The following is a 10,000-nucleotide window of genomic DNA, read 5'->3' on the forward strand; positions in this document are numbered from 1 at the left end:
TATAACTATATATTATAGAGGGTATATAACTATATATTATAGAGGTATATAACTATATATTATAGAGGTATATAACTATATATTATAGAGGGTATATAACTATATATTATAGAGGTATAGAACTATATATTATAGAGGGGTATAACTATATATTATAGAGGTATAGAACTATATATTATAGAGGTATAGAACTATATATTATAGAGGGTATATAACTATATATTATAGAGGTATATAACTATATATTATATGGGGTATATAACTGTATATTATAGAGGTATATAACTATATTATAGAGGGTAACTATATTATAGAGGTATATATATTATAGAGGGTATATAACTATTATAGAGGGTAACTATATTATAGAGGTATATAACTATATTATAGAGGGTAACTATATTATAGAGGGTATATAACTATATATTATAGAGGTATATAACTATATATTATAGAGGTATATAACTATATTATAGAGGTATATAACTATATTATAGAGGGTAACTATATTATAGAGGGTATATAACTATATATTATAGAGGGGTATATAACTATATATTATAGAGGGTATATAACTATATAATATAGAGGGTATATAACTATATATTATAGAGGTATATAACTATATTATAGAGGGTATATAACTATATTATGGAGGTATATAACTATATATTAAAGAGGGTATAACTATATATTATAGAGGTATATAACTATATTATAGAGGGTATAACTATATATTATAAAGGTATATAACTATATTATAGAGGGTATATAACTATATTATAGAGGTATATAACTATATAATAGAGGTATATAACTATATAATAGAGGTATATAACTATATAATAGAGGTATATAACTATATTATAGAGGTATATAACTATATATTATAGAGGTATATACCTATATATTATAGAGGGTATATAACTATATAATATAGAGGTATATAACTATATATTATAGAGGTATATAACTATATAATATAGAGGGTATATAACTATATATTATAGAGGTATATAACTATATATTATAGAGGTATATAACTATATATTATAGAGGGTATATAACTATATATTATAGAGGTATATAACTATATATTATAGAGGGTATATAACTATATATTATAGAGGTATATAACTATATATTATAGAGGGTATAACTATATATTATAGAGGGTATATAACTATATATTATAGAGGGTATATAATTATAATATAGAGGGTATATAACTATATATTATAGAGGTATATAACTATATATTATAGAGGTATATAACTATATATTATAGAGGGTATATAACTATATAATATAGAGGGGATATAACTATATATTATAGAGGTATATAACTATATATTATAGAGGGTATATAACTATATATTATAGAGGGTATATAACTATATATTATAGAGGGTATATAATTATATTATAGAGGGTATATAACTATATAATATAGAGGTATATAACTATATATTATAGAGGTATATAACTATATATTATAGAGGGTATATAATTATATTATAGAGGGTATAACTATATATTAAAGAGGGTATAACTATATATTATAGAGGTATATAACTATATATATAGAGGTATATAACTATATATTATAGAGGGTATAACTATATATTAAAGAGGGTATAACTATATATTATAGAGGTATATAACTATATATTATAGAGGTATATAACTATATATTATAGAGGTATATAACTATATATTATAGAGGTATATAACTATATATTATAGAGGGTATATAACTATATATTATAGAGGTATATAACTATATATTATAGAGGGTATAACTATATATTATAGAGGGTATATAACTATATATTATAGAGGGTATATAATTATAATATAGAGGGTATATAACTATATATTATAGAGGTATATAACTATATATTATAGAGGGTATATAACTATATATTATAGAGGTATATAACTATATATTATAGAGGGTATAACTATATATTATAGAGGGTATATAACTATATATTATAGAGGGTATATAACTATATATTATAGAGGGTATATAACTATATATTATAGAGGTATATAACTATATATTATAGAGGGTATATAACTATATATTATAGAGGTATATAACTATATATTATAGAGGGTATAACTATATATTATAGAGGGTATATAACTATATATTATAGAGGGTATATAATTATAATATAGAGGGTATATAACTATATATTATAGAGGTATATAACTATATATTATAGAGGGTATATAACTATATAATATAGAGGGTATATAACTATATATTATAGAGGTATATAACTATATATTATAGAGGTATATAACTATATATTATAGAGGGTATATAACTATATATTATAGAGGTATAGAACTATATATTATAGAGGGTATAACTATATATTATAGAGGGTATATAACTATATATTATAGAGGGTATATAATTATAATATAGAGGGTATATAACTATATATTATAGAGGGTATATAACTATATATTATAGAGGGTATATAATTATATTATAGAGGGTATATAACTATATAATATAGAGGTATATAACTATATATTATAGAGGTATATAACTATATATTATAGAGGGTATATAACTATATATTATAGAGGGTATATAATTATATTATAGAGGGTATATAACTATATAATATAGAGGTATATAACTATATATTATAGAGGTATATAACTATATATTATAGAGGGTATATAACTATATATTATAGAGGGTATATAACTATATATTATAGAGGGTATATAATTATATTATAGAGGGTATATAACTATATAATATAGAGGTATATAACTATATATTATAGAGGTATATAACTATATATTATAGAGGGTATATAACTATATATTAAAGAGGGTATAACTATATATTATAGAGGTATATAACTATATATATAGAGGTATATAACTATATATTATAGAGGGTATAACTATATATTAAAGAGGGTATAACTATATATTATAGAGGTATATAACTATATATTATAGAGGTATATAACTATATATTATAGAGGTATATAACTATATATTAAAGAGGGTATAACTATATATTATAGAGGTATATAACTATATATTATAGAGGGTATATTACTATATATTATAGAGGTATATAACTATATATTATAGAGGTATATAACTATATATTATAGAGGTATATAACTATATATTATAGAGGTATATAACTATATATTATAGAGGGTATAACTATATATTAAAGAGGTATATAACTATATATTATAGAGGTATATAACTATATATTATAGAGGTATATAACTATATATTATAGAGGGTATATAACTATATATTATAGAGGGTATAACTATATATTATAGAGGTATATAACTATATATTATAGAGGGTATAACTATATATTATAGAGGTATATAACTATATATTATAGAGGTATATAACTATATATTATAGAGGTATATAACTATATATTATAGAGGTATATAACTATATATTATAGAGGTATATAACTATATATTATAGAGGTATATAACTATATATTATAGAGGGTATATAACTATATATTATAGAGGTATATAACTATATATTATAGAGGTATATAACCAGCAGCACACACAGTTTCATTTGTCTTTTCATGAGTCTGAAAGTGTGAAAGTTTAAGATATTTTTAGGATTCAGGATTTGATTATTTTATACACACTTTGGTTTAAATAAAAACTTTTTAAAACATTTTTAGACGTTTTTTTCTGAAGTTTATTAACCCAATGTTGTCCTCCTGTGTCCAAATTAACACATTTTTAACACGTTTTCCACTACCATCCGTATACACTACCACCAGTACACACTACCACCAGTACACACTACCACCAGTACACACTACCACCAGTACACACTACCACCAGTATACACTACCACCAGTACACACTACCACCAGTATACACTACCACCAGTACACACTACCACCAGTACACACTACCACCAGTATACACTACCACCAGTATACACTACCACCAGTATACACTACCACCAGTACACACTACCACCAGTACACACTACCACCAGTACACACTACCACCAGTATACACTACCACCAGTATACACTACCACCAGTACACACTACCACCAGTACACACTACCACCAGTATACACTACCACCAGTATACACTACCACCAGTACACACTACCACCAGTACACACTACCACCAGTATACACTACCACCAGTACACACTACCACCAGTATACACTACCACCAGTATACACTACCACCAGTACACACTACCACCAGTACACACTACCACCAGTACACACTACCACCAGTATACACTACCACCAGTATACACTACCACCAGTACACACTACCACCAGTATACACTACCACCAGTACACACTACCACCAGTACACACTACCACCAGTACACACTACCACCAGTATACACTACCACCAGTATACACTACCACCAGTACACACTACCACCAGTACACACTACCACCAGTATACACTACCACCAGTATACACTACCACCAGTACACACTACCACCAGTATACACTACCACCAGTACACACTACCACCAGTACACACTTCCACCAGTACACACTGCCACCAGTACACACTACCACCAGTACACACTACCACCAGTACACACTTCCACCAGTACACACTACCACCAGTATACACTACCACCAGTATACACTGCCACCAGTACACACTGCCACCAGTACACACTACCACCAGTACACAGTATCACCAGTACACACTACCACCAGTACACAGTACCACCAGTACACACTACCACCAGTACACAGTACCACCAGTACACACTACCACCGGTACACACTTCCACCGGTACACACTTCCACCGGTACACACTACCACCAGTACACAGTATCACCAGTCTACACTACCACCAGTACACACTACCACCAGTACACAGTATCACCAGTACACACTACCACCAGTACACACTACCACCAGTCTACACTTCCACCAGTACACACTACCACCAGTACACACTACCACCAGGATTTTTTTAGAGATTATGTTTTGGGACTTCTCCGTTTATTATAGCGTGACAGTGGATAGACATGAAGGGGGGGGGGGGGATGACACGCAGCAAAGGGCAGCAGGTCGGAGCTGTACCCTCAGTACAGTGGGGGTGGAGCGAGACCTTCAGTACAGTGGGGGCGGAGCGAGACCTTCAGTACAGTGGGGGCGGAGCGAGACCTTCAGTACAGTGGGGGCGGAGCGAGACCTTCAGTACAGTGGGGGCGGCGCTTCATCATGGGGCCCTCTGCTACCAAGTCATTTTAAAATGAAAACCGTTAAAATATACGGTAAAATATCTGATGAATGCATGTTATGTGTTACTTGTTGGGCCATTAAGTCTTTATGTCAAATAAAAGACAAGGAAAAGACACGTTTTAACTAGTCTGTGTTGACGAACAAAGAAAACTGTTTGCTAGTCAAGTAAAAATGTTTCAGAGACAGCTGATGGACAGCTGACGGACAGAGACAGCTGACGGACAGCGACAGCTGATGGACAGAGACAGCTGATGGACAGCTGATGGACAACTGATGGACAGAGACAGCTGATGGACAGCTGATGGACAGCTGACGGACAGAGACAGCTGATGGACAGAGACAGCTGATGGACAGCTGATGAACAGAGACAGCTGATGAACAGAGACAGCTGACGGACAGCGACAGCTGACGGACAGAGACAGCTGATGAACAGAGACAGCTGATGAACAGAGACAGCTGACGGACAGCGACAGCTGACGGACAGAGACAGCTGATGGACAGAGACAGCTGATGGACAAAGACAGCTGACGGACAGCGACAGCTGATGGACAGCAACAGCTGATGGACAAAGACAGCTGATGGACAAAGACAGCTGACGGACAGAGACAGCTGATGGACAGAGACAGCTGACGGACAGAGACAGCTGACGGACAGAGACAGCTGATGGACAGAGACAGCTGACGGACAGAGACAGCTGATGGACAGAGACAGCTGATGGACAGCTGATGGACAGCTGATGGACAGCTGATGGACAGCTGACGGACAGAGACAGCTGATGGACAGAGACAGCTGATGGACAGCTGATGAACAGAGACAGCTGATGGACAGAGACAGCTGATGGACAGAGACAGCTGACGGACAGCGACAGCTGACGGACAGAGACAGCTGACGGACAGAGACAGCTGACGGACAACAACAGCTGATGGACAAAGACAGCTGACGGACAGAGACAGCTGATGGACAGAGACAGCTGATGGACAGCTGATGAACAGAGACAGCTGATGGACAGAGACAGCTGATGGACAGCTGATGAACAGAGACAGCTGATGGACAGAGACAGCTGATGGACAGCTGATGAACAGAGACAGCTGATGGACAGAGACAGCTGATGGACAGCTGATGAACAGAGACAGCTGATGGACAGAGACAGCTGATGGACAGCTGATGAACAGAGACAGCTGATGGACAGAGACAGCTGATGGACAGAGACAGCTGATGGACAGCTGATGGACAGCTGATGGACAGCTGATGGACAGCTGACGGACAGAGACAGCTGATGGACAGAGACAGCTGATGGACAGCTGATGAACAGAGACAGCTGATGGACAGAGACAGCTGATGGACAGAGACAGCTGACGGACAGCGACAGCTGACGGACAGAGACAGCTGACGGACAGAGACAGCTGACGGACAACAACAGCTGATGGACAAAGACAGCTGACGGACAGAGACAGCTGATGGACAGAGACAGCTGATGGACAGCTGATGAACAGAGACAGCTGATGGACAGAGACAGCTGATGGACAGCTGATGAACAGAGACAGCTGATGGACAGCTGATGAACAGAGACAGCTGATGGACAGAGACAGCTGATGGACAGAGACAGCTGATGGACAGCTGATGAACAGAGACAGCTGATGGACAGAGACAGCTGATGGACAGAGACAGCTGATGGACAGAGACAGCTGATGGACAGCTGATGAACAGAGACAGCTGATGGACAGCTGATGAACAGAGACAGCTGATGGACAGAGACAGCTGATGGACAGAGACAGCTGATGGACAGCTGATGAACAGAGACAGCTGATGGACAGAGACAGCTGATGGACAGCTGATGAACAGAGACAGCTGATGGACAGAGACAGCTGATGGACAGAGACAGCTGATGGACAGCGATGGTGCTGAACAGGCCAAGAGCTCTCAGTCAGAGCCAGACTATATAACTGACATGGCTCTATTATCTATATGTTTGATAAGAAGAGCTGGATCATCACAACGTGAGATCATGTGCAGTAATTAGCTTCTTTCAGCTGATAACGTGTCACTTGGCGAGGGCCCCGTTCTCATCAAGTGACGCAAGATCGGTGGCGTTTGAGGGGCCGCTAACTGGCACGGGGCCCTGGGGCACCCACGCTATCTCCACTACTGGACCCTGTAAAGGACTCAGCCTACATGGGGCGCACGCTCTACTGGGGGAGCCAGAGGCCGCCCCTTTCTGGGATTTTATAGTCAATATATGTAGATATAATTTATGAAATGCAGATAGTACGAATTATGAATTCTTATGACATTCTAGTTGAGATCAGGAGGTGTTAATGGAACCATCTGGTACTGTACCATCTGGTACACACACACACACCTGCTCAGGTACACACACACACACACACACACACACACACACACACACACCTGCTCAGGTACACACACACACACACACACACACACACACACACACACACTCACACACACACCTGCTCAGGTACACACACACACACACACACACACACACACACACACACACACACACACACACACACACACACACACACACACACACACACACACACACAGTGGTCTGAAGAAACCCAACTGTTCTGATGTCGGAACTATGAGGCCGGTCAGGTTAAACCCGAGGACATTAGGAGGAACCACAGGCTGTTCCTCAGTCTGTGGTCGGAACCAAAACAGCGGAACAACCGGAAGTAACATCGTGGGGAGGAAAATAAAGAGCGGACCCGCCGGTGTGCGGTTAGTTTTGAATACTCGTGTGTTTGTCATCTTAAACTACAAACCGTTACTTCCGCTGAGACCCTTCATGTGTTTATAAACTACAAACCGTTACTTCCGTTGAGACCCTCATGTGTTTATAAACTACAGAAAGAAACGTTTAAACCGGAACTCCGTGTGAACGGTGACACCGCGCACGGCCGCACAGCCTGCTGGGTAATATGTTAACGACAGAGCTACGTTGATTGGAGCTCCGCGGCGCGTGGAGCAGAAAGTGAAATAAAGAGCCCAAAGACCGGAGGTTAGAGAAGAGCCGCGGCGGAGGAGACGCTACGGAAGCTGCTGAAGGTCAGAACCACTCCAGCTGGTCCTCAACGGCGATGGTAGCCGCTAATGTTAGCCGCTAGTGGTAGCTTCTAATGTTAGCCGCTAGTGGTAGCTTCTAATGTTAGCCGCTAGTGGTAGCTTCTAATGTTAGCCGCTAGTGGTAGCTTCCGCTGGCTGGAGTAACGGACTCAGCAGTAATACTCACGTTACAGTTACTGTAGGGCAGAGTAACTGGTGTCTCAGTCAGACAGTCTCTCTGTGTGTGTGTGTGTGTGTGTGTGTGTGTGTGTGTGTGTGTGTGTGTGTGTGTGTCTCTGTGTGTGTCTCTGTGTGTGTGTGTGTGTGTGTGTGTGTGTGTGTGTGTGTGTGTGTCTCTCTCTCTGTGTGTGTGTGTGTGTGTGTGTGTGTGCCATTGTAATCATAAATGAGGTTATGAAGTCTGTATGTATCTGTGAGGTGGGCTGCTGTTCTCATCTGTATTTGGACATTTGCTACTATTCTAAACTATTGAAATATCAACCACTGGTAGAGCTCATTCACCAACTTGGATACAAGTGTAAACTAATAACTCTGGTACATGTCCATAAGGATGTGGTCGGGGGGGGGGGCTGCAACAAAAGGAGTCAACAAGACTGGAGCAGAGATGGAGATGCTCTGTTGATCCTTAATGTGCTGAGTATTATAAATGAAAGAGCTGTAACAGTAAGTTAGTAGTAGTAGTAGTAGTAGTAGTAGTAGTAACAGTATGTTAGTAGTAGTAGTAGTAGTAGTAGTAACAGTATGTTAGTAGTAGTAGTAGTAGTAGTAGTAGTAGTAGTAGTAGTAACAGTATGGTAGTAGTAGTAGTAGTAGTAGTAGTAACAGTATGGTAGTAGTAGTAGTAGTAGTAACAGTATGGTAGTAGTAGTAGTAGTAGTAGTAGTAGTAGTAGTAGTAACAGTATGTTAGTAGTAGTAGTAGTAGTAGTAACAGTATGTTAGTAGTAGTAGTAGTAGTAGTAGTAGTAACAGTATGGTAGTAGTAGTAGTAGTAGTAACAGTATGGTAGTAGTAGTAGTAGTAGTAGTAGTAACAGTATGGTAGTAGTAGTAGTAGTAGTAGTAGTAACAGTATGGTAGTAGTAGTAGTAGTAGTAGTAACAGTATGGTAGTAGTAGTAGTAGTAGTAACAGTATGGTAGTAGTAGTAGTAGTAGTAGTAGTAGTAGTAGTAGTAGTAACAGTATGTTAGTAGTAGTAGTAGTAGTAGTAACAGTATGTTAGTAGTAGTAGTAGTAGTAGTAGTAGTAACAGTATGGTAGTAGTAGTAGTAGTAGTAACAGTATGGTAGTAGTAGTAGTAGTAGTAGTAGTAGTAACAGTATGGTAGTAGTAGTAGTAGTAGTAACAGTATGGTAGTAGTAGTAGTAGTAGTAGTAGTAGTAGTAACAGTATGGTAGTAGTAGTAGTAGTAGTAGTAGTAGTAGTAGTAGTAGTAGTAGTAACAGTATGTTAGTAGTAGTAGTAGTAGTAGTAACAGTATGTTAGTAGTAGTAGTAGTAGTAGTAGTAACAGTATGTTAGTAGTAGTAGTAGTAGTAGTAGTAACAGTATGTTAGTAGTAGTAGTAGTAGTAGTAGTAACAGTATGGTAGTAGTAGTAGTAGTAGTAGTAGTAGTAGTAGTAACAGTA

The 10,000-nt window shown here is 37.1% G+C and overlaps 3 protein-coding genes across 10 annotated transcripts in view; 2 read left to right on the forward strand and 1 right to left on the reverse strand.

The window, feature by feature from the left end:
- The window catches only part of LOC116056993 (scavenger receptor cysteine-rich type 1 protein M160-like), a 1,012,348-nt gene that overhangs the window by 370,048 nt on the left and 632,300 nt on the right, over window positions 1-10,000 (reverse strand). The gene's annotated exons all lie outside the window — the stretch shown is intronic.
- Window positions 1-10,000, forward strand: part of pomt1 (protein-O-mannosyltransferase 1) — a 39,146-nt gene that overhangs the window by 23,700 nt on the left and 5,446 nt on the right. The gene's annotated exons all lie outside the window — the stretch shown is intronic.
- snapc4 (small nuclear RNA activating complex, polypeptide 4) overlaps window positions 8,111-10,000 on the forward strand; it is a 27,500-nt gene continuing 25,610 nt past the window's right edge. For both annotated transcript variants that reach the window (XM_035999027.1, XM_035999026.1), the window contains exon 1: window positions 8,111-8,355. The gene's annotated coding sequence lies outside the window, so the exon portion shown is untranslated. The remainder of the gene's footprint in view (window positions 8,356-10,000) is intronic.

Source organism: Sander lucioperca, chromosome 2 (assembly GCF_008315115.2).
Source record: "Sander lucioperca isolate FBNREF2018 chromosome 2, SLUC_FBN_1.2, whole genome shotgun sequence".
Classification (NCBI taxonomy): Eukaryota; Metazoa; Chordata; class Actinopteri; order Perciformes; family Percidae; genus Sander; species Sander lucioperca.